This window comes from Sciurus vulgaris (genome assembly GCF_902686455.1).
Source record: "Sciurus vulgaris genome assembly, chromosome: 8".
Taxonomy (NCBI): domain Eukaryota; kingdom Metazoa; phylum Chordata; class Mammalia; order Rodentia; family Sciuridae; genus Sciurus; species Sciurus vulgaris.
Genome location: NC_136468.1, coordinates 111,795,664 through 111,822,075, shown reverse-complemented (window position 1 = coordinate 111,822,075; position 26,412 = coordinate 111,795,664).

Genomic DNA, 26,412 nt, shown 5'->3' with positions numbered 1-26,412 from the left:
CAAAATACCATAATTTTTATAGTTTACAAGCAACTTAAATTTATTTCTCATAGTTTTGGAGACTGGCAAGTCTAAGTTTGGGATGCCAGCAGATTCATGATCTGGTGAGGATCCATTTCTTGATTTCTGATGTATCTTCTGTGTTCTCACAGGATGGAAGAGGAGAATAAACTGCCACAGGCCTCTTTTATAAGGGCATTAATTCCATTAATGAAGGCTGATTCTCATAAAATCACCTCTCAAAGCCCCCACCACTTAATACTACAGAATAGGGATTAGGTTTCAACATTTTAATTTTGGGGGACACAACTTTTGGCGGACCATGATAGACAAATTAATATTAACTCAGTTACAGATCTGAAGCAGCTATAATCAGAAGTGTGAGACATTAGTGGTGTGTAGTAAACTATTATATAAAGAGACTCATATGCTAAAATCAGCTTTTGGGGTTCTATATTGAAACTAAGATCACAGTGAATGCTTAAAATGAGAAACAAAGATGCAACATGCATTTTAGGAATATAGGTTTTTCAGTGTGTTTCTGAATGTAACGATATTGATAGTCACTGCTCAATGAATACAATGAATACACTGGAGAACATGTTGTCACACTGTGTGAGAAGGAACAGTGTGAACTTCCCAAAAGGTGGTCGTCATTTCCTTTCATCAAAATCCATTCCTTCTTTTTCCTTCTTACAGAACTGTGTCATGGAAATTTTCCCAAACTTGGAGTCAGATACATGTCCCTGGAAACAAAGAGAGACACTCTCTTGGGTAATCGCTCAATGCTGGAGCAATTACCTAGCATGTGTAAGGTCCTTAGCCTGATCCCCAGCATTGGGGGAAAAACAAAAAGAAATACTCTCTGCTATTTCTCCTCTACCTTGTTCTCTCTCGCTTCTTGTTCACTGAAATAGTGGATTCAGTTGTAGGTCTGGAACCCAGTTAATGACACTGGTTGAGATGCCCCATCTTGGCTTCCTGAATAGACTGAATGGAGAAGAAGAACCAAGAGACCCCTGCCCTGTCCCAATTTATCTAGATGGAGAAATAGAAATGCATATGTAACTTTTAGATTATTTCATTCTTGGTGTATCTTATTTCAAGTAGTTTAGCCTAGCCAATGAATGTTGAGGAGAGAAAGTTTTTAAATAGTAGAGATAGAAAGAAATCCACAGGAATACAAATATTAATACAATTGCCATGTATTGAGTGTCTAATGAATCCCAGGAACATTTGCATGCACTATCTTCTATTCCAGAAACAAGAGCTGCCAAGAGCAGTCCCTCTTTTGCCCATTTTATCAGTAAGAAGAATGAGACTCTGAGTTAAAGAAACTTGTTTGACATGATTTATTCCAAGCATGACTTCTGAAATACATGTTTTTGCCATATGGCATATTCATATCTTCTGTAAATACTTGTGAATGAGAAAGACAGTTTCACTGAGTTTTTCCCCCCAAAGAGAATCTATGTCTAGTTGGTTTTGAAAAATGTGGGTCATTCAGACTGGAAAATTTAATAGGGGGTTAAAGAGTACACATCATGCTCCAGAGAGTGACTCTTTTCTCAGATGGTTTTAATTGGTTAATAGTATTATTTTTCCTGATTTTACATTGTAGAAATACTGTGGTTTCTTTCCATTAAAAGAAAAAGTGTAGGTCTTAAAGCAAAGCCTTAGAGGCAGTTATTAACTTGCTAGCTTTTTAGCAGAACACTTATCTACGATGTTAATAGCTTTGTTCTTGCAAGAGTTCTTTACAGACAATAAATAGATTTTCCCTTGAAGATCACAGACCTACGTAATTTCAGTGGTGGGAGAAGCTCAGAGGTCATGTGGCTCAGTCCCCTCTCTTTATAACGCCCAAGGAGAAACCCAGAGATGCAAAGTAACTTGCCCAAGAACATAAAACCGACTAAAGAATCCTGTTCTAGTTTTCCTGGAGAAACTCTTCTGTCCTGCAATTGACCTTTTCACTGGAGGATGAAAATCACTAATTCTTTCCTAAATTTATAATTCAGAGTATTTTCCAATTAATTTTTTTAGCTAAGATTAGCATTGATATCACACCCTAGAAAATCTATCATAATAAAAGAAAATTGTATGTCATTCTGTGTCACAAGAAGGAAGGCAAAATTCCTTTAGAAAAAGATGAACAAATTTAATATAATACTGTAGGTAACATTATATAATTTATCATTACCATGCTGATCTCTTTCTCCCTAAGAATTTAAAATTGTCATAATACGTTTTTTAACTGAAAGATTTAATTTTATATATTGACCATTTTTTTAAAAATCTGACAACCTCAGTAGGTATAAAAATTATTTGATATGACTCAAAATTCATGAATAATTTTATAAGGAAACAATTTTAAAAACTTTTTAAATACTTTATGTCTTCCCAGAAATGAAGTGCAAGTATACTCGATGAAAAATTGTAAATTGTTCTCTGAGTTCAGTAATCAAAGTGCTACTCTAGATAACATTGCATCTGTTCAGCTTTGCTCTAGAGAACCTTAACCAGAACATTTGGTCAGCACAAATTAATGAGGCTTTTTGTAACCATGTATTCAAATGACCCTTCAGTCCCCAATCTGTATTAAACTCTAGATGGTTGAACATTCAACCAAGGCAGCATAGTCATTCTCTCTGTCAAGCACTCTCCTCCTGTGCCATCTTTGTCTCTCATATGTCCCTCTGTCTGTCTGTTCTTCTCTGTCTCTGTCTCTCTCTGCTTCTGTCTCCCTTTCTTTTTCCACACATCAGGAGGTATCTTTTGTTCCTAAATTGATATCCTTAGAAAAGTGCAGATAAAACTGAACAGGCACACTAGAGGGCAGGTGACAGAAATTAAAGGATCCCTTTCCAGGAAAAATATGAGGATAGGTTGCTTTCCAACCTAAAGCATTTTCTTTTTACATTGTCTTAGAAAATATGTTTTTTGGGCCAGGGATATAGCTCAGTGGTAGATCTCTTGCTATTGAATTCTTGCTATTAAAGTCCTGGATTGGATACTGACACTGCAAAAACAAAAGGGGAGAGAGAGAGAGAGAGAGAGAGAGAGAGAGAGAGAGAGAGAGAGAGAGAGACTTTACTAGTGAAGCCATTTGAACCTATCGTTTTCTTTAAGCAAAGTTTTAAATTATAAGTTAAATTTTATGTAAAAGGACTACCAGGAATTTAAAAATATATTTTAGTAGCTGTTTGCCCATTTATTTAAACATCATCTAAAAAAATAAATTTGAAATGTATTGCCATAAAACTGCTTACATTGTCCTACATTATTTTTTATCATAATTTAATAAATTATATCTGATTTATTATTAGTGTTTTTCTCTATTTTCTTGATTATTCTGAGAATTTATCAGTGTTTCTAGAGAATGTCAAAGGAACATATTTTACATTATCTTATGCTTCTATTTTATTAATTTCTTCTTTTATAATTCTTTCATCACTTTCTCTTACACTCTGGATCTAATGTGCTGTATGGTGGCTTAAGTGAATAATTTCTAACCTTTCTGTACATATAAACTAGAATTTATTAATAATTTGATAAAAATATTTTTGTGGGTAACCATTTTTATTAGTTAACAAGATATTTGAAATATTTTCCACAGCGAATTTAGATTTCATTATTTATTGTCAAAATTCATGGGTTTATTATTGTTGCTGTACACATATTGAAGCTGAATTATTAAGTAGACACAAAATAAAGCTTGTTAGATTTTGCATTGCTATTCAGTATCTCAATTCAACTTATTTACTTACCTTAAAACTTAATCAATATAACTACTGATATAATAGAATTTAAATGTCTATCCCAAATCTTATTTTGGGCTTCTATCTTGTTCTTTTCTGGGGAATTATTTGTATTTATTATTCTGTTTCCCCATTAATTACTTCGGTTCCTCCATTTTCATTATTTAAGACAAACTTGTAGAAAATTTGTAGATTCACAGAAAAATTGAAGGAAAGGTACAGAAGTTTTCCGTATACCCTCTGCCACCACACATGCACAACCTTCCCCATTGTTGACATCCTTCATTAGAGAGGTAATTTTGTTATAGTCTGTGAACCTACATTCACACATAATTATTACCAAGGCCACAGTTGACATTAAGTTCACTTTGGGTATTGTATATTCTATGGATTTGGGCAAATTTTAAATGACACATGGTCACTGCAACACTATCATACATAATTGTTCTGTCTTGAAAATCCTCTATACTCTGCCTATTCATCCCACCCTCCCCCTAACTCTCATTAATATCTTTACTCTTTCCATAGTTCGGCATTTTTCATCAGGTAGATGAAATTATTACATGTGCGATATTTGCAGATTAGCTCCTTTCCTATATTAATATGCTTTTGAATTTTGTCTAAGCCTTCTTTTTGGATGGCTCATTCCTTCCTTTTACATTGAATAATAATATTCCATGATGTAGATGTGCCAGTTTATTTTGATTACTTCCAAGTTGGATAATTTCAAATTAAGCCACTATAAACACACATATAAAGGTATTTTATATGGACTAAGTTTTTCAACTCCCTTGTATAAATATGTACTGGATCAAATAGTATGAGGATGAGTAGTTTTGTAAAAACTGCCGAAACTTCCAAAGTGCCTGTACAATTTTGCATTCCCACCTGCAATGAACGAGACCTCTTGCTCTTACACATCCTCACCAGCATTGGGTGTTGTCAGTGTATTCAATTTTGGTCATTTTAATCAGTATATAGCTCATTGTCTTAAACTACATTTCCACTTTATATATGATGTGGAACATCTTGGAACATGCTTATTTGCTCCCTGAATATCTTTTTTGCTTAAATGTCTGTTAAGGTCTTTGGCATTTTTTTTAAATTAAGTTTTGTTTTTTTAGTGTTAAGTTTTAAGTGGGTTTTGTATATTTGGGATAATATTCATTTCTCAGAGGTGTTTTTCAAATTTTATCAGTCTGTGGCTTTTCATTCTGTTTACAGTGTCTTTCCTAGAGAAGAAATACTTAATTTTAATGATATCAAGCTTAACTCTTCTTTCATGGTGTTTGCCTGTGGTAGTGTATCTACAAAGTCACCACCAAACCCAAGGCAACCAGACCGTCATTTTCACCTATATTAACTTTCTAGTTTTATACTTTTGCATTTTAAATGTAGGTCTATAATGCATTTTAGGTTAATATGTTTTTTTAGAAAAATATGTTTCAGTGCTGGGGATGGAACCACCACCTCATGTGAATAAGGCAAACAGTCTACCAGTGGTGTACTCCCCTAACCCTCTTGAGTTAATTTTCGTGACGGGTGGAAGGTCTCTGTCTATATTTATTTTATTTCCATGAAGTTGTCTATCATTATTTGTTAAAAGACTATTGTTTCTTCATTGCAATGCCTTTGTTCTTTTATCAGAACCAAGTTAATTATATCTACATGGGTCTATTACTGGACTCTGTATCCTGTTCTACTGATCTGTGTTTTCTTTCACCAATAGACCAGTGCTTTGACTACTGTAGCTTTAAAGTAGTTTATAAAAATTGAAAGTACCAGTTTTCCAATCATTTTCTTTTTCTTCAATGTTTTGTTGATTATTCTGGGTTTTTACTTAAGAATCATTTGTCAGATTCCACAAAATAATTTGCTTGAATTTTGATTGACATAGTGTCAAAACTGTAGGTCAAATTTGGAAGAACAGAAATCTTGATAATAACAAGTTTTTATATCCATAAGCATGTAATATCCTCTTCATTTATTTAGTACATTGATTTCATTCATTAGAGTTTTATAGTTGTTCTCATATACATTCTAATGATATTTTCGTTATATTTATTCCTAAATATTATGTATTTATGGTTAATGATCAAAAATAGTTTGATATTGTCAAATTTTAAGGTCCACTTTTCCACTGCTAGTATATAGAAAAGCAAATGACATTAAATTATATATATATATAATTTAATATATAAATAAAAAAACTTTGTTTCCTGAAACAATGTTATAATCATTAATTCCAAGTTTACTTTAGTTTGTGTGTACATAAATGTGTGTGATTCTTTTAGCTCTTCTAAAAGCTCTTCTACCATCATGTTATCTGCAAATACAATTTTAACTTTTCCTTCCTAAATCAGTATGTTTAGTTTCTTTTTCTGGAATAATTTATTATTCATGATCTTTGTTTCTTTAATTTTGGTACGCGTTTGGCTAAATAGAGTCAATTTATAGCATAGTTTTACCCCCTCCTATAGAATGTAAGAACAGTTTCTCCTGTGGAGCAGTTGCTCTTAGTGTTTCTTACCAATTATATTTGATTTTCTTAGATAATTAGTATTATCTTCTCATATAGTCAATATACATGGGTTATGTGAAATGCTCACCTATTTACTCCGTATATTACTCTTCACATTCCCTGCATTTACTGGTTTATGTTAGCAATCATTTTGTACTAGTTGGGATAGTCTTCAATAAATTTTGGTTAATGAGGATTTTCCACTAACACATCCTCTTGGGTCTTTTTTTCTGAAAATATCTTATTTTTATTCTTTTATTCACTTTGTACACAATTTTCATCACACAATTATTTTATTTTAGCATGTGAAAATTATAATTCTATTCTACTATCTTTGGCTTTACTATGGCTTCCACTGAGATGTCAAATTCCAGTATTGTACTTTCCTTTCCTCCTGGATGTCTTTATAATTTTATCTTTGGCTTAATTCTTATTTTTCTTTGACTGCACAGCAATTATATGTGTGTTAGAAATGGTGATATTAATACATATATTAATATATACATATATATCTTAATCCTTTTATCCGTACTTTGTTAAGAATGTCAGCTAAACTGCTTTTTAAAATCATAAAGTCTTTCTTCTACTATGACGTTTTCCTATAAACACATCAATTGAATACATTATTTTAGTATATGCTTATTTTATTGTTTTAGAATTTTCATTTTATTTTTTGTATATTAATACCATATTTCTGGTAAGTTTAAAGAAATTTATAATTTTTTAAAATCATATGAGCCATAACTATTTTAATGTTTTTTATGAATTTAATGTTTGCATTTCTTAAGTGTTCATTGCTCATGGGTCTTTTTATTTCTATTTTATCATTTGGTTTATCTAGGAATTTTTTTCTTGAATGACAAAAGTTCTGGGTGCTACTTGTATTCATAGTAAATATGTGTTTGTGCCTCTTACAACTAGCTATTTCAAAAAAGGATCACAGTCAGTTACAGAGCTAAAGATGGATCCAATTTTATGAGCATGTATCTACACTTGGATTTTACTAATCCCTGTAATGAATTTCTTTGAGGTTACAAAATCTGTAGCTAGAAGTTTTATTAGACCCATTTTCCTGCCCATTCCTGGAATTTAGCTTTTTCTCGAAGAAACAAGTGAATTCTTAGAGTCTCTCCCTCTTATATAATGCTTTCAGATAACACCTCAAACCTTATTATCTCTTCGTAACTAACCATAAACACGCTGAGGGGAAAAGTGACATAGGATAGTGGACTCACTTCAATATATTCCCTTTCTTTACCAGATTTAGGTTTACTTATGGTAGATGCATTGGTAGAATTCAAAGATTTTTGGTCAATTTTTTTCTCAATGTTTATGATGGATTTTAGAGAGAATGTAATGTATTGCTTCAGATGTGCAAGCAGATGTTAAGTAATTTTGTACAATATTCTCTTCACCAGAACACACTAAGAGAATGTGAATTGAACTATATTTTAAGATTATCTAATAATCTTATATATTGAATATATTACATTGAATTTGTGGATTAAAAGGAAGACATTATGTGACTAGATATAAATAGTTTAAATTAAAAACCATGAAAAAATCACAAGAAAGAATTGTTCCCCCCAATGACCAAGGAAAATAATTGAAATATTCTACAAAATTGTAATGCTATGAGTCCAGCAAGAGTTGAGTTTTCAAGGTTCCCTAGAGAACTAAAATACAAATGGAGACGCTATTTCAAGGAAAATTAGTTTTCTTTTTCAAGTTCCACTTGATCATTCCTAATATACAGGAATGTGACTTGTTTTTACATGTCAACCTTATAAATTTTCACCCTGCTAAATTCATATTAATTCTTAGGGTTGCTCTGTAGAGTCTTTGGAATTTTGCACTGAGGTTGATATGTCCTCTGTGAATTGAAATAGTTTCATTTCTTCCCTGTGACTATGTATTTTTACTGAGGAGAATTTCAGAGACATCTTTTCTGTTTCAAGCCTCTCCCTCTGATTCTTCTTTCTTACAGATTCTGTTTTTCTTCTGAAGAAACTTATCTGATCTTATATATTGTTGATATTCTCCATAAAAGCCTGTATTTGACATATTAGAAATATTTGGCTAAATTCCCTGTCCGATGGTTTTAATATTCCTTGTAGTCAGATTGGGTCTGATGATTACTTCGTCTCTGCGCACTGCACCATTTATATTGCTTATTTAAATGCCTCATGATATTTTTGCTGAAAGTCAGTCATATTGTAGGGTACTTTAGTAGATGTGTGTTATGCTTTAAAATGAGCATGCATTTTCCATCTTAGGGGGGTTTACTATGGGGGTTTGTATTCATCTATTTAGGCATTATGCTAGGTTTAAAGTTGCTATGGTTACCTTCAGTCCACCAGAGGCTTCAAAGTTCTCTATGGAGAATGAATGTTTACAGTCTGTGGTTCCCCCAGTGTCTACATTGACTTTGGCTTTGATCTTCTCCCCACTGGTGTTCTTTCAGATGTAGTCCATTGTTGGTTTCACCCAGAGCTCCTATGTGTGGTCTTTGGGGTGAAAAGGAAGCATTCTCTTATGCTCAAATTAAGCCTTCGCGATGGGAAGTTGCAGACAACCCAGGTCTTCGAGCTTGAAATTGCTGCTCTTTCCCCATTGCAACAGCTAGGATAATACTGATTAAGTACATCCTCACCACTTTAATGGGTACTCAACTTTATCTTAGATAAGAGCAGCAGTCTTTCTAGCTCTCTCTCAGTCGAAACTGGAAGTCCATATTGTGACATTGATTTGTGTGTGCTAAAATGCAATATTTTTCATGTTTGTTTGTTTACCTTATACTCCAATACAAATATCCCTTTCTTTCTACCCAATAACCTTAGAAGAGAGCTCTTGATAAAGAGAATATGTCAATTGTACAGCCCCAAGATTTAAGATGTCTGATTGCTGAGACTGTCTAACTGTCCGAACAAATAATAATCAAGTATAACTGAGACTAAAGCTTTAAAAACTTTATCTCATTCTATACTTTCAGTCTTCCTAATAACTGCCCCAGCAAGAAAGTTGAGAAGAGGCTGAAAGTCATTTCTACACTTACCTAATATTGTTCATTTTCTAACTAATGCACAAAATGGAAACCTGATACTTCTTGAACAAGAGAGAAAATGACTTTTATTTTATTTCCATGATCTGTCAAGTTCAGCCTTCCGATCCAATGCAGAAGTGTTAGTTATATCTCTCTGCATATTTACTGTGAACTGAAACTTAGACTTGTGTTTCTCACATTCAAGTGGTTCTCAAAAGTGCAGTGGTTGATGAAGTAAAATGCCACATTCAGTGACTTGCAAATATAAAGTAAAATGCTTTCAGGGAAGTCAACTGAAATGCACGCATTACTGACACAATCACGATCACTCTTATGTTGGAAATATAAAGTTAATAAAAGCACAGTGGAGGGTGGTCTGCCATGCTCTTTGTTTTATTTTTTCCAAGTGGAGCTTGGCTTGTGCATTTGCAATAAAGTATCATGCTGCTTCCATTACAAATTCCAATTTACATGAATTTATACCTTACCTCTGAGAGTTCAAGATGGGCTCCAATTTCCAAAGCAGTGTTAGCCCAGGAGCAAGATTTTAAATGTTTGTCTTCGTTATAGATTTCAAAGGAGAGAAAAATAAAATACATTTCCTGACTGCATGTCTTTTTTGTGATAAAATGCATACCCATAACTGAAAATATGTGCTAGTATATTTAATGCAGTATTGCAAGTCATTTCTGTGTATCGTGTGCTACAGGGCCCTTAAATATGATGTTAAAATATAGCTTGCATAATAATAAAACTTAGAATAACCTCAAAACTTCAAGAGCAAAAATCTTACTTTCCTCCGGTTTCAATAACATAATAGCTCATAAAACTACAATAAGGTGACATAATTAAAAATGCTATAGTATAGTTTCTTTAAAATCTAAGCAAAATTATGAATGCATTCTTAGACCAAAATGCTAAGTTCAAATAAAAATATTTAATTCCATAGTATATTATTCGTAATTGAATTGAACTGTTAACTATCAAAATTTGTGGTGTCCTGTTTATTAGAAATAGACTGAGTTGGTAAAGCTGAGAAATCACACTTGGATCATTTTGGCAATGAGATACTATAATGATCATATCTACACAGGAAAGTGCAATTGACCAAGTATGTTCTCATGAGGAATTCAAGTTACTTTGAAAGCAATGAGAAATATACTAATTTGAGTTCATACTCTTGTAAGGATGGATTTGGCACATAAATTCAATTAAAATATTATACATCTGTATTTATTAATCTCACTTAAGACAGATCAGCACTAACAGACCTTGTTGTTATCTCTGTGTTTGCTTTCAAATACATATGATGAATGGAAGTTCAAAGATTCAACATCTTTCAGCTCTTTTGGCTATCAGAATGTTGACATTACAGACAATGTTTTATTTTAATAATTAATTTTTGAGAAAGGGCCTTACTATGTTGCATAGGCTAGTCTTAAACTCCTCAGCTCAAGTGATCCTCTCAACTTGGCCTCAACAGTAGCTGGGACTAAAGGCATGTGCTACAACTGGATCAGGCAACACTTTTAACTGGTGTTATCCACTAATTTTTGTTGAAACATATCTTGCTTTCTTTTTCATCATCTCTTAGTTATTTGCTTACTCAGAATATATTTAGAAGAGAATCGTACTAATAATTTTTACACTTGTTTCAAATATTAGTTTTAATCCCACCAATTATCAGTTGATTAATTTTGGAATTCAGAAACACGGTCCTTTGCAAAGATTAATTTTGTTTAGCATTAATAAAAATATGGAATTCAGAAAGTAGAAATGTATCAAAGTAGTATTTTCCTAGAAAAAATACATAGGATTCAATTATTAGAAAATAAAGTGAAGAGAGAATTAAGATGAGCATATGTTCAAGGACATGGTGAGCAAATTAAGCAGTATGATACATTCTTACGTTGACCATTCATTATATAGGCAATCTTAACACTTGGAATCATTTACTACTTCTAGTAGGTATGCTTTTAAAACATCAAGTAACATTATAAGTGCCCAAAGAGTAATCATCTATAACATTTTTAAATGTTGGTAGAATGCATGGAAGAATATGGTTTTTCCCCACAGCAAGACATCGAAAGTAACAAATTCCTAACTGGCATTTGTAAAGCATTTTGACTACAGTCATGCATGTGACGAATTGTGCTTCAGTGAGACAGTGAATGAGACACACAGGGTAAAAGAGTTGGGAACCCCAGGGTATTCATTTCATGGTCTAAAAATCAACATTTCTTATAATTTTGAAATGAATGGGTTTCTATCTCCATTAGGGGTGTCTGCTCCCTGGGGGCCATTTGTGTACTCATCCTTCACAGACTGGGGAATGAAGGTCCTTCCACATGAGAGGGGATTCTTCCACTTGACTGAATACCCTCTCAGTTCATCTTATGTAAGCTGAGAAGAAACAAATATGGATGGTCCTGGAGGCTCATCTTTTCCACATTTATGGTGACTTAGCACAGAGCTGACCAAGTGGATCTGAGGTAATTCAGAAGAACAGGTCGTTGTGAACCACTGGGCTCAGGGTCATTCTCCTTTGCAGCAAAACCATTTCTGAACTTCTTTTCCTCACAAGACCTCTTCCTGCTTCAGGGGTCTTTCCTAGTTACATAGTTATGCCTTTCCACCCTATAACTAGGTAGAATCGCGAGAGGGTGTGCGCCCCTCGGAAATACTGGCCAAGCTACATGCAGACCTTTCCTTACCTGGACTAAAATGTGGGATATTGAGACAACTGAGAACAGTGAACACTTGATGCTTTTTTTTTTTTTAACCTGTTAGTTTTCCCTTATTTTTCTCTGTATTACATGATATACATTTCTGTCCCACTGATATAAAATTCAATCCAGTTAATAAACTTAATTTCCATCATATTTATCTAAAATATATTGAAATTCATTTTTATGTATAATGTGTAGTGATTTTTTATATTTTATATTATGTTCTAAGGAACAGAACCTTACTAAGCAAGTGAATAAGTCATTTTGTCTACATATGCCTGGACCCAAGGTATTTAGCTAAGTCATTAACTGAAGAAGACTTTATAATCACTGTGGTCTTTATTCCCTGAGCTAATGCCTCTATCAAAACTCGCTGAACACTTAGGAACAATGATTAATTCTTTTGAATTTCTTTGCATTTTCTTTTAAGTTTCATTGTTGGAAAAATGAGATTAATCATTTTTATTCCACATTTTGCTTCCTTTGGAAAAATAATAAATAATTAAATATAAGCTGACTTGCCAACAAGCCAACATATCGACTGGCATAATATCACAGCTAAATGAATGTTGGTTTCCTTCACCTCTTTTATGTTATTTCCTATTATTTGATATATTTTAATAACTGTAAAGAGATTGCTGGTGATCAGAGTTCAAAGATGTTTTAAATGATTCCAGACCTTAATGAAAGTAGTTGTTTCTTGAAACTTTTTATCTACCTTCAGACATACTTCGCCCAAATGGCATCAAAGGCATACAGTAATTCTGAGATACAGAAAGATTTTCCCTATTTAATCTTTAATTTAGTGTTAAAGGAATATGGGACCATCTACTTAGGATTTAGACTCATTCTTCACTGTTGTCCCAACTTATTCCTGGGGAAAACAACGGTCATTTTCTCCCATTAAAATCTTAGCAGATTTAGAAGGTTCAACTCCTGAAAGACTTTACATTTCCATTCAGGTGAGGACTGCACTAGAATGGTGTTTAAAAACCTTATCAAGTCTGCCAGATTATTCAAATGCTCTTAAGATTTTATTTTCTGTAAAAGTCAAAATTCATATAGTTTTCCAATAATATTTGCCAACTATCAAAAGGTGATTCCTGATTTGGACCAGTATTCATCCTAAACCAAATTTTAGTCTCTCTGAATTTTACTGTGAATGTCTAGTGCCTGATGATTCTTCAAGTATTGATTTTAAACATGGGAAATGAACACAAAGGGAATTAGGGCCATCTGTGTGTAGAATTCAATGTAAGAAAATACTTTGTAGAATATTAGATTTTCATAAACTCTTCAGGTAACTCCAAAACAGTAATTGAAAACTTTGAAACCTCAATTTCCTTACTTATTAAATAGGATCAGTAATAATGTCTAAGGACAACCTAACATCTGACCAGGTCAGTAAGGAATTTAGTATACACTTCATTAACAAATATCCATTCCTTTCATTTTGTTTTCCCTAGATACCTCCTTTCCAAAGGCAGAGCTGAAGAGTGGTACCTAGCAAGCCATACTTACTACTCAGAAGTTCTTTGGGCCTGCGTGATATTTGGAGATGGCATTTAAGGTCTTTAGTTGGGGATAGTGCTTCTTTTCCAATTTGATAGGTCAGACATCTTTCAAGCTTTTATATATGATTGTACATTTACATTTTCTACTTGATTCTAGAAGGGCATGCATTTATTTTATATGCATTAGCAGACCAAATTATTACAAACAACATAAATATAGCATGTTTTCTACTGCAGAAAACTATTTTTTGTTGTTGTTTATTTCACATTTTCATCAAGATGTTCAGAATTTTCTTCTGAGTATTTGGAAAAGATGTTCTTAGTCAAAGGACTTTTTGGCAAAGTTCTTTATTCTCTTCCAAAGTTTATACTGATACATTTCTCGTCGGCCACCATTTCTCTTTGTGTTTCTCTCTCCATTACATATCTGTCTTATCCATACACAGAGAGAAAGAAGGCAAACATGGAAAGTAAAGTAAATATACAAATCAAGTGATTTGAATTTATATATTACTGGGCTCTCCATTCCCAAAGATGTAAATAGTGTCATAAATTCATAATTTTGCATGGTTTTTAGTCAAAATTTTGATGATGCCTGTGCAGAACTGCAACTGTTTTAAATATTTCATCTTAAATTTCCTGATTGATTATAAACTGGAGTAATTCATTCAAAATGTTTTATGCATTTATCTTGTGAGATGTGTTCCCTCTTTGAAAACAAACACTAATTGTATAAGAACTACAATGTCTTGTCACAGTATCAGCATTTTAACTTTTCTGCTTCAACTTGTTTATGTAAAATAAATAAGGAAAATGTGACTAAGTAAGTAAATAACTGCTAAAGATAAAATTGTTCCTGAAACGAGTGTTCTCTGTATGCCAGCATGTCTAAAGACTATTCCCCAGTGTTTGACAATTTTTTGATGCTTGAAAATTCTGAATTAGGTTCACAAAGGCAGTTATGAATAAGGTGACTAGATGACTCAGTGTGCTCAACCAAACCATAGTGTATGCCACTTGTCTCAGCGTGACCATGAATGAGAATTCCTTGCTCTCTTCAATGTCCAGAAGATGAATTACATAGCTGTGTATTACTGGTGTTGATAGGTTATGTCAAGGAATGCACAAGTCGGAACGCTGACACAGAATCCCGAGTTTCAGATCTATCTAGGCAACTTAGCAAGGTCCTGTCTCAAAATGATATAAAAGGGTTGGGGACACAGCTGTGGCTTGGTGCTTGGCTAGCTTTTGTGAAACCCTGGGTTCAATATTTGCTACTGATTTAAAAAAAAAATCAAATGTTTTATTTCAATTATTGGGAAAACAAACTAATCAGAACTGATAGGCAGTGTTGTGAGGGCCTTGCTTTGTCAACTTGGCACCCTGTGGTCCTTGTGTCAATTCAGTTCATCATGAAAACATTTTAGGAACACCCAATTCGCCTTGTCTGGGTTACATGCCCCCCCATTGGCCAAGGTTCCTTCAATGAATGCCTTTTCAAATGTTGAGAGGCAGGATCCAAAGGTAGGAAATATTGTGTATTCCGTAAAAGAAAAACATTTAAACAAACAAACAAACAAACAGAAAGGGCGAGAAATACTGAGACTAGAAGTCTGAACTTTCTGTACTAGACAAAGGTGCCAAAACATTCACTGGAGGCCTATTCAACAAATGATGCTGGGAAAAATGGAAAGCCACAAGTGACAAAATGACATTAAACCCATATCTCTAATTCTGCACGAAACTCAACTCACTGTCAATCAAAGACTTAGGCACTATAACAGAGACCCCGCAACTACTAGAAGAAAAAGTAGGCCCAAATCTTCATCATGTCAGCCTAGGATCTGACTTCCTTAACAAGATCCCTAACGTGCAAGAAGTTAAATCAAGAATCAATAAATGGTATGGACTCAAAAGCTTCTTTTAAGCAAAATAATTAATAATGGGAAGAGAGAGCCTACAGATTGGGAAAAAATCTTTACCACATGCATCTTAGAAAAAGCATTAATCTCTAGGATAGATAAAGAACTCAAAAAACTTAACATCAAAAAAACTAATAACCCAATCAATAAATGGGCTAAGGAACTGAACAGTAACTTCACAGAAGATTTAGAATCGATCAATAAATATATGAAAAAATGTTCAACATCTCTAACAATTAGAGAAATGTAAATCAAGACTACTCTAAGATTTCATATCACTCCAATCAGAAAGGCAATTATCAAGAATACAAGCAGCAATAAATGTTGGCAAGGATGTGGGGAAAATGTATACTCATATATTGCTGGTGGGAATGCAAATTGGTGTAAACACTATGCAAAGCAGTATGGAGATTCCTTAGAAAATTTGGAATGGATCCACCATTTCACTTAGTTATCCCACTCCTGTCCTGGGTTTATACCCAAAGGACTTAAAATCAGCATACTACAGTGACACAGCCACATCGATGTTTATAGCAGCTCAATTCACAATAGCTAAGCTATGGAACCAACCTAGATACCCTTCAATAGATGAATGGATAAAGAAAGTGTGATATATATCTATATATATATGTACATATACATATATATGTACATATATATATGTATATACACACACACACACACACACAATAGAATATTACTGAGCTTCAAAGAAGAAAAATTCTGGCATTTGCTGGTAAATGGATGGAGTTAGAGAATATCATGCTAACTGAAATAAGCCAAACCCCAGAAACCAAAGGTCAAATGTTTTCTTTGATATGAGGAAACTAATTCACAATAAGGGGGCAGGGGCTAGGGAAGAACAGAGTTACTTTATATTAGGTAGAGGGGAGTGAAGGGAGGGGAAGGGGTATGGGGGAAGGAATGTTAGTAGAGTGAAACAGACATTATAGCTCATGTACATGTATGACTGTGTGACTAAAGTGATCCTACAGTATGCATAGTCAGAAAAATGAGAGATTACACTCTATTTATATATGATCTATCAAAATGTATAAATGCGTTCTACTGTCATGTACAACTAAGTAGAGCAAATAAAATTTTAAAAGTGCTATAGTTTATGTTAGAAAAAGCACGTTTATTATTTCTTTAAGACATTCTAAATAATATATTTTCTTAAAATCCTTAAAGCAGATGGCGATTCAAGATGGCGGACTAGAGGGTGGCTGCGTTTCGTGTTGCTCCAGGACTCAGGACTCAAGAAGAGGAGATATAGAGAGCCTTGGGACCAACTCAAAGCAGCCGGGCGAGAGTCTCCCACTGGGCAGGCGTCCCAGACGGGGCAGGAGTCCTGGACAGGGCGGCAGCCCCAAAAGCAGGGATCTCTGCAAAGTAGAACAGCCGGCGAGGCGCCCCTCCCCCCGCCGGAGCAGTGATCGCAGACAGCTGGGAGCATTGAAGAGGGGGCTGCCCAGAGGAGAAGGAGAAATACGGGCTCGGCACGTCGCTTGGAATTGGATCAGCTGCGCCAGGGCTCCGGGCGGCTATCCGGAGGAGCAGCGTGGACTCAGGACTCAAGAAAAGGAGATATTGAGAGACTTGGGACCAACTCAAAGCAGCCGGGTGAGTGTTTCCCACTGGGCAGGCGTCCCGGACGGGGCGGTAGCCCCCGGACAGGGCGGTAGCCCCGAAAGCAGGGATCTTTGCAAAGTAGAACTGCCGGCGAGGCGCCCCTCCCCCCGCCGGAGCAGTGATCGCAGACAGCTGGGAGCATTGGAGAGGTGGCTGTTCACCACAGCACTTGGACTCGGCGCAACCCACCCGCGCTCTGGGAGGCTGCCCAAAGGAGAAGGTGCTTGGTGAGCTGTTTGGACTGAACGTGACCACCCCTGAACACAGGGGGCTGCCCAGAGGAGAAGGAGAAATACGGACTCGGCACGTCGCTTGGAATTGGAGCAGCTGTGCCAGGGCTCTGGGCGGCTATCCGGTGGAACAGCGTGGTGAGTGGTTTGGTCCCAGAGCATCCGCTCCTGAACATAGGGGGGTTGTCTGGAGAAGGAGGAGGAGCGCGGTGGGGTGCTTGAGCTCGAAGTGACTGCACCAGGGCTACGGGAGGCAGTTGGGACAAGAAGGTGCACAGTGAGTTCTTGGGACTCGTGACGCACCAGATCTCTGGGTGACTGCCTGGTGGAGAAAGTGGTGCGTGGTGGGTCACTTGGTCTTAGAGCGACCGCACGGAACAACAGGTGGCTGCCGGAGGAAAAGGCGTGTGGCGGGTCACTGGGACTCGGAGCAATTGTAAGGGGCTCCAGGTGGCTGCTCAGAGGAGGGGCCGCATAGCCAGGCGAAAAGTGCAGAGCAGGGTCCTAGACGGCTTCTTGGTGGAAGGGCCCCACAGACAAACTGAGGGGCGGAGCGAAGGCTCCAGGACTGCAGGCAGCTTCTCTGAGGAGAGGCAGCCGAAGGAGATTAGTTTGCGAAGGGTGAGGCTTCCAGGCCCAGGAGGTAGGTCCAGGTCCCTGGGAACATTGCAGAAGAAGGCTGCCCAGCCCAGGCGGTAGTTGTGAATTGAACGGAACCTCTGGGAGGAAAACCGACCAGCGAGACCTCCCCACCGGGTGACTCCTCCCTGTCGGGTGAGGTTCTCCCAAAAGGACCGTAAAATCAGAGACACAGGCCCAAACTGGTCTTACATCAGCCCACAACCTACTTCCCTTCTGGATGACCATTCATCAGCAAGTGAAGGTACCTCTGCCCACTAGCAGGGAATATACCCCACCAGAAGGCCACCACCCCTAGGGAGTCAGCTCCCTTGTGGAGCACTGCATTATCAACTTCCTCCAAGATTTCAGGCTACTGAAGACTAAGAGGGGATATAATAGAAATCTTCAGGGATATTATAAGACAATAGAGGAAATCTGCAATATCACAGCGGTCAACTGATACCTGAACAATATGAGAAAACAAGGAAAGAAAATGCTGCAAACAAATCTAGATGTTACATCAATGAAACCCAACGACAGCATGGCAGAAGAAATGACAGAAAGGGAGTTCAGAATATACATAATTAAAATGCTCAGGGAAGCAAATGACGAGATGAAAGAGCAAATGCAGGCACTGAATGATCGCACCAATCGACAGTTAAAAGAGCAAATACAGGAAGCAAAAGATCACTTCAATAAAGAGTTAGAGATATTGAAAAAAAACCAAACAGAAATCCTTGAAATGAAGGAAACAATAAACCAAATTAAGAACTCCATAGAAAGCATAACCAATAGAATAGAACACCTGGAAGACAGAACATCAGACATTGAAGATAAAATATTTAACCTTGAAAACAAAGTTGAACAAACAGAGAAGATGGTAAGAAATCATGAACAGAATCTCCAAGAACTATGGGATATCATGAAGAGGCCAAATTTGAGAATTATTGGAATTGAGGAAGGCTTAGAGAAACAGACCAAAGGAATGAACAATCTATTCAATGAAATACTATCAGAAAATTTCCCAAATCTGAAGAATGAAATGGAAGATCAAGTACAAGAGGCTTATAGGACTCCAAATATACAAAATTACAACAGACCCACACCAAGGCACATTATAATGAAAATGCCCAACATAAAAAATAAAGACAGAATTTTAAAGGCCGCAAGAGAGAGGAATCAAATTACATTCAGGGGGAAACCAATACGGATATCAGCAGATTTTTCAATCCAGACCCTGAAAGCTAGAAGGGCCTGGAACAACATTTTTCAAGCCCTGAAAGAAAATGGATGCCAACCAAGAATCTTATACCCAGCAAAACTTACCTTCAAATTTGATGATGAAATAAAATCCTTCCATGATAAACAAAAGCTAAAAGAATTTACAAAAAGAAAGCCAGCATTACAGAACATTCTCAGCAAAATATTCCATGAGGAAGAGATGAAAAACAAAGAAACAAATCAGCAATGGGAGGAACCATCCTAAAGGAATTGTCAAATAAAGGAAGAACCAAGTCGTTTCAAAATAAATAAATAAATAAATAAATAAATAAATAAATAAATAAATAAAATGAACCAAATGACCGGGAATACTAATCATATCTCAATAATAACCCTGAATATTAATGGCCTGAACTCATCAATCAAAAGACATAGACTGGCAGATTGGATTAAAAAGAAAGATCCAACAATATGTTGCCTGCAAGAGACTCACCTCGTAGAAAGAGATACACATAGACTAAAGGTGAAAGGATGGGGGAAAACATATCATGCACATGGACTCAGCAAAAAAGCTGGGGTATCCATCCTCATTTCAGATAAGGTGGACTTCAAGTCAAAACTAGTCAAAAGGGATAAAGAAGGACATTACATACTGCTTAAGGGAACCATAAATCAGCAAGACATAACAATCATAAACATCTATGCCCCAAACAGTGGCTCATCCATGTATGTCAAACAAATCCTTCTCAATTTCAGAAACCAAATAGACCATAACACAATAATACTAGGTGATTTTAACACGCCTCTCTCACCACTGGACAGATCTTCCAAACAAAAATTGAACAAAGAAACCATAGATCTCAATAACACAATCAATAATTTAGACTTAACGGACATTTATAGAATATACCATCCAACCAAGAGCGAATACACTTTCTTCTCAGCAGCACATGGATCCTTCTCTAAAATAGACCATATATTATGCCACAAAGCTAATGTAAGCAAATACAAGAAGATAGAGACACTACCTTGTATTCTATCAGATCATAATGGTTTGAAGTTAGAAATAAATGAAAGAGTAAAAAACAGAAGCTACTCCAACACCTGGAGATTAAACAATATGCTATTACATGATGAATGGATAACAGAAGATATTAGGAAGGAAATTAAAAAATTCCTAGAGGTAAATGAGAACAAAGAAACATCATATCAAAATCTTTGGGATACTATGAAAGCAGTACCTAGAGGAAAATTTATTTCATGGAGCGCATTCAATAAAAGAAGTAAAAATCAACAAATAAACAACCTAACACTTCAGCTCAAAGCCCTAGAAAAAGAAGAACAGACCAACACCAAAAGTAGTAGAAGACAGGAAATAGTTAAACTCAGAGCTGAAATCAACGAAATTGAAACAAAAGAAACTATACAAAAAATTGACAAAATAAATAGTTGGTTCTTTGAAAAAATAAACAAAATTGATAAACCCTTAGCCACTCTAACAAATAGAAGACGAGAGAAAACCCAAATCACCAAAATTCGGAATGAACAAGGAAATATCACAACAGACACGATTGAAATACAAAACATAATTAGAAGCTATTTTGAAAATCTATATTCTAACCAAATAGAAAATTTCGAAGACATCAACAGGTTTCTAGAGACATATGAATTGCCTAAATTGAACAAGGAGGACATACAAAATTTAAATAGAACAATTTCAAGTAATGAAGTAGAAGAGGTCATCAAAAGCCTACCAACAAAGAAAAGTCCAGGACCAGATGGGTTCTCAGCCGAGTTCTACAAAATCTTTAAAGAAGAGCTCATTCCAATACTTCTCAAAGTATTCCATGAAATAGAAGAGGAGGGTACCCTCCCAAACTCATTCTATGAAACCAATATTACCCTGATACCCAAGCCAGACAGAGATAAATCGAGGAAAGAAAATTTCAGACCGATATCATTAATGAACATTGACGCAAAAATTCTCAATAAAATTTTAGCAAATCGCATACAAAAATATATTAAAAAGATAGAGCACCACGATCAAGTGGGTTTTATCCCAGGGATGCAAGGTTGGTTCAACATCCGGAAATCAATAAATGTAATTCACCATATCAATAGACTTAAAGTCAAGAACCACATGATTATTTCAATAGATGCAAAAAAAGCATTTGATAAAATACAACACCCCTTCATGCTCAAAACACTAGAAAAAATAGGGATAGTGGGAACATTCCTTAACATTGTAAAGGCCATCTATGCTAAGCCCATGGCTAATATCATTCTAAACGGTGAAAAACTGAAAGCATTCCCCCTAAAAACTGGAACAAGACAGGGATGCCCTCTTTCACCACTCCTATTCAATATCGTTCTTGAGACTCTAGCCAGGGCAATTAGACAGACCAAGGAAATTAAAGGAATACGAATAGGAAAAGAAGAACTCAAACTATCCCTATTTGCGGATGATGATTATATACTTAGAGGAACCAGGAAATTCCACCAGAAAACTGTTAGAACTCATAAGTGAATTCAGTAAAGTGGCAGGTTACAAGATCAATGCTCATAAATCCAATGCATTTTTATACATAAGTGAGGAATCCTCAGAGAAATTATGAAAACTACCCCATTCACCATAACATCGAAAAAAATAAAATACTTGGGAATCAATCTCACAAAAGAGGTAAAAGACCTCTACAATGAGAACTACAGAACACTAAAGAAAGAAATCGAAGAAAACCTTAGAAAATGGAAAGATCTCCCATGTTCTTGGATAGGCCGAATTAATATTGTCAAAATGGCCATACTACCAAAAGTGCTATACAGATTCAATGCAATCCCAATTAAAATCCCAATGATGTACCTTACAGAAATAGAGCAAGCAATTATGAAATTCATCTGGAAGAATAAGAAACCCAGAATAGCTAAAGCAATCCTTCGCAGGAAAAATGAAGCAGGGGGTATCGCAATACCCGAACTTCAACTTTATTACAAAGCAATAGTAACAAAGACGGCATGGTACTGGTACCAAAATAGACAGGTAGATCAATGGTACAGAATAGAGGACACGGACACAAATCCAAATAAATACAACTTTCTAATACTAGACAAAGGCGCCAAAAATATGCAATGGAGAAAAGATAGCCTCTTCAACAAATGGTGCTGGGAGAATTGGAAATCCATATGCAACAGAATGAAACTAAACCCATATCTCTCACCCTGCACAAAACTCAACTCAAAATGGATTAAGGACCTTGGAATCAGACCAGAGACTCTGCAGATTATAGAATAAAAAGTAGGTCCCGATCTTCAACATGTCGGCCTAGGACCAGACTTCCTCAACAGGACTCCCATAGCACAAGAAATAAAAGCAAGAATCAATAACTGGGATAGATTCAAACTAAAAAGCTTTCTCTCAGCAAAGGAAACTATTAGTAATGTGAAGAAAGAGCCTACAGAGTGGGAGAATATCTTTGCCAATCATACTTCAGATAGAGCACTAATCTCCAGAATCTATAAAGAACTCAAAAAACTCTACACCAAGAATACAAATAATCCAATCGACAAATGGGCTAAGGAAATGAACAGACACTTCACAGAAGAAGATGTACAAGCAATCAATAAACATATGAAAAAATGTTCAACATCTCTAGTAATAAGAGAAATGCAAATCAAAACCACCCTAAGATTCCATCTCACCCCAATTAGAATGGTGATTATCAAAAATACAAGCAACAGGTGTTGGCGAGGATGTGGGGAGAAAGGTACACTCATACATTGCTGGTGGGGCTGCAAATTAGTGCAGCCACTCTGGAAAGCAGTGTGGAGATTCCTTAGAAAACTTGGAATGGACCCTCCATTTGACCCAGCTATCCCACTCCTTGGCCTATACCCAAAGGATCTGAAATCAGCATACTACAGAGATACAGCCACGTCAATGTTCATAGCTGCTCAATTCACAATAGCCAGACTATGGAACCAACCTAGATGCCCTTCAATTGATGAGTGGATAAAGAAACTGTGGTATATATACACAATGGAATATTACTCAGCCATAAAGAATGACAAAATTATGGCATTTGCAGGCAAATGGATGAAATTGGAGAATATCATGCTAAGTGAGATAAGCCAATCTCAAAAAGACAAGGGACGAATGATATCGCTAATAAGTGGAGGATGACACATAATGGGGGGGAGGGAAGGGTTAGTGTTAGGGTTAGAGTTAGGGTAAGGGAGGGGGGCAAGTATGGAGGAAGAAAGTACTGTATAGAGGGTAAAGAGGTGTGGGAGGGGTGGGGGGAAGGGGAAAAAATAACAGAATGAATCAAACAACATTACTGTATGTGGATTTATGATTACACAAATGGTATGCCTTTGCGCCATGTACAAACAGAGAGGCAACATGTATCCCATTTGTTTACAATAAAAAAAAAAATCCTTAAAGCATGATTATACTTACTATAATTTATATATTTATTTTTTACTGTTTGTTAAATCATTAAATTCCAAACTAAATTTGCTTTCTTGGCTATACACATCTCTGAGAACACTGTCTGAATTACTCTTACACAGAATGAAGATTTGGATGGCTACTACATAAGAAATATATGAAATTAAAAGAAAAAATACTCTTTACTCTGCATCCCATTCAAGTACATACCAATACCAGTAGCAGTATTAGTAAGGCAAAGAAACCATCAAGATTCTGTATGTAAACCTATGTCAGACTTGTTTTACCATATCTCATAACTGGGATGCCATTTAAAAAACAAAACTAAAGAAAATGCAAGGTTATGGTCACTTGAAAACTTCAAATGCTAGCTATTAAAGTCCTGAAGTTAGTTAAGAGTGTTTTTCACTTCCATCACTCAGAATATACTCCTTCAATAACTATTAGCAGATGTTACTTAGTATTCACACTTAGCAGTTCCACTGAAAAATGATGTTTTTAGTGTTTTCTCTTTCAATGGCATTCCCATTATATATTTGCAAGAAAATGTAAACTCCTATGGCATGATAGATGACCCAGTCAAGCTACATTAAGCAGCTATGCACTCGGATAAGAAATCGAGTTTGTATTTGGGTAAATGAGATAGACTCACCAGCCCAGTGACTGATGATCAGATCTCTATATATCTCTATAACACCAGACTCGGGAAATATTGACCCACAACTTTCTCCACTCTAGTCACAAACAAAGGTGGTTTCAAGATGCCATCTGCGTACTCAAGTTTCAGTTTTCTTTTTTACATGATTAACCGAATAACAGAACACAGTTCTTTTATCACTATGACAAAATAATAATCAAAAACTACACACAATCATGCAAGAATTAAATTAGATTTTAAAGATGCCATAAGATATATGTGGCTCCTGATATTTAAAGTGTCCTTGGAAGAAGATGACTCAGCATTATTAAACTTGATCACCTGGACCCTGGATGATCCTCACCTACCTGCTCATGATGGCTCTGTCAGGGTTTCACACCCCACAGTTCTTTCCCAGTTCCTGGATCTTGAGGTCATTAAGTCAAAGTATGTTTCAAATAATGCACTATCAGCGAAATATATCGATTAACCTGCCAGATTGTAATAAAAGAAGGATTAGTGACCTTCCTAGAGGTACCGGGCTGATCATAAAGACAAACTAAAATTATGTGATAACAAACTACATAAAGCAAAAAATAAGTACCACAGACTGATGTTTATGCTCTTCATCTCTAGTGTATGCACAAAAATTAATTATCTAGTTGTAATAAAGGGACAACATAGCCCTGTTGTAGTAATGAGGAATGTGAGAATGTAAGATTTAAGGATGGCCAGAAATTACCATGGTAACATAATATAGGACAAAGGTTCTGAAGAGTTAGAAGAGCATGTGTGAGGATATGAAGACAGAAAGCAACAACAACAAAATGTAGCCTTGGAAGAAGGAGTAAAAATAAAATTAGCCTAAATTTAAATGTGTGTCACAAACCAAAGGAGCCCAAAAAATCAACGGCAGGAATAGTATCTGGCCAGAAATCTAGGAAAATGGAATAAGAGGCCAGACTCAGCAAAAGCAGAGACAAGATAAGACATGGTGCCTGGTACAGTGACACATGCCTGTAATCCCAGTGGCTTGGGAGACCTTTCTCTAAAAAAATACAAAATAGGGCTGGGGATGTGACTCAGTGGCCGAGTGCCCCTGAGTTCAATCTCCAGTTATGCCCACCCCCCCAACAAATAAAAAGGTAAGATATGGTTAACACGAAGTTTGAACCAGGATGATAGGTTTTGGATCCTGAATTTTATCATCTACATCCTTCTCACAAGACACATCCCATCAGGTAAAGGTATGCCTGAGAAGCACACTTGGAACCTGCATTAGTATACTAGTGGCCTTATTTCTCCTCTTCCTTTTGTAGCTCCTTGGAAAGACAATCTATAGTAACAATATCAGTGACAGAAACTCATATAGCCTTCATTTTATTTCCAGAGAGAGAAAAGATATGCAAACACAAAAACACATTAGAAGAACATGGACAAGTGGTAACCAACCCTGGAGTTACTAAGTAGCTGGTATGTACTACTTACCCCTATAAATCCACTCTCCTTTTCCTACACAGTTTTGTATCCCAAAGGAGAACTACATGTATATAATCAGTAGAATCCCACACCCCTGAATTTTGGTTGCATTCAGCCAAAGAGGATCACAAGGGAAAGAGAGGAATAAAAGTATGGACCAGGGCTTTATTCTATCCCTGGTAGGTCATCGTGGGCTGGGTTCTTTGACGAAAAGCAACAGGTGTTTAGGTTGACTTCTTGAACCTAAACACCTCCCCCTTCCTCTCCCCCTCCCTCCCTCTCATCCTCCTTTCCTCATTCTTTCCTTCTCTCTCTCTCTCTCTCTCTCTCTCTCTCTCTCTCTCTCTCTCTCTCTCTCTCTCTCTCTCTGTCCCTCTCTCTATGTTTCTCCTAAGAAGTACTTTTTTTCTGTCCTAGGGTTAAGATTGTGATGGTGATGATGTCCACTCCTATTAGTCCTGGAACTTCAGTCCTTGCTGATTTCTATCCATCAATTACAAATTTCAAATATTACCATTATTTTCCCCAAATCATCCAGATACAGTATGCTATCTCCTGTCTTGTCAGGGCCATAACTGATTTGGTAATTGGTACTAGGAACTGTCTGAGGACATAAATTCTTCAAGAACTCTGCAGTTGTATTCATCACATGATT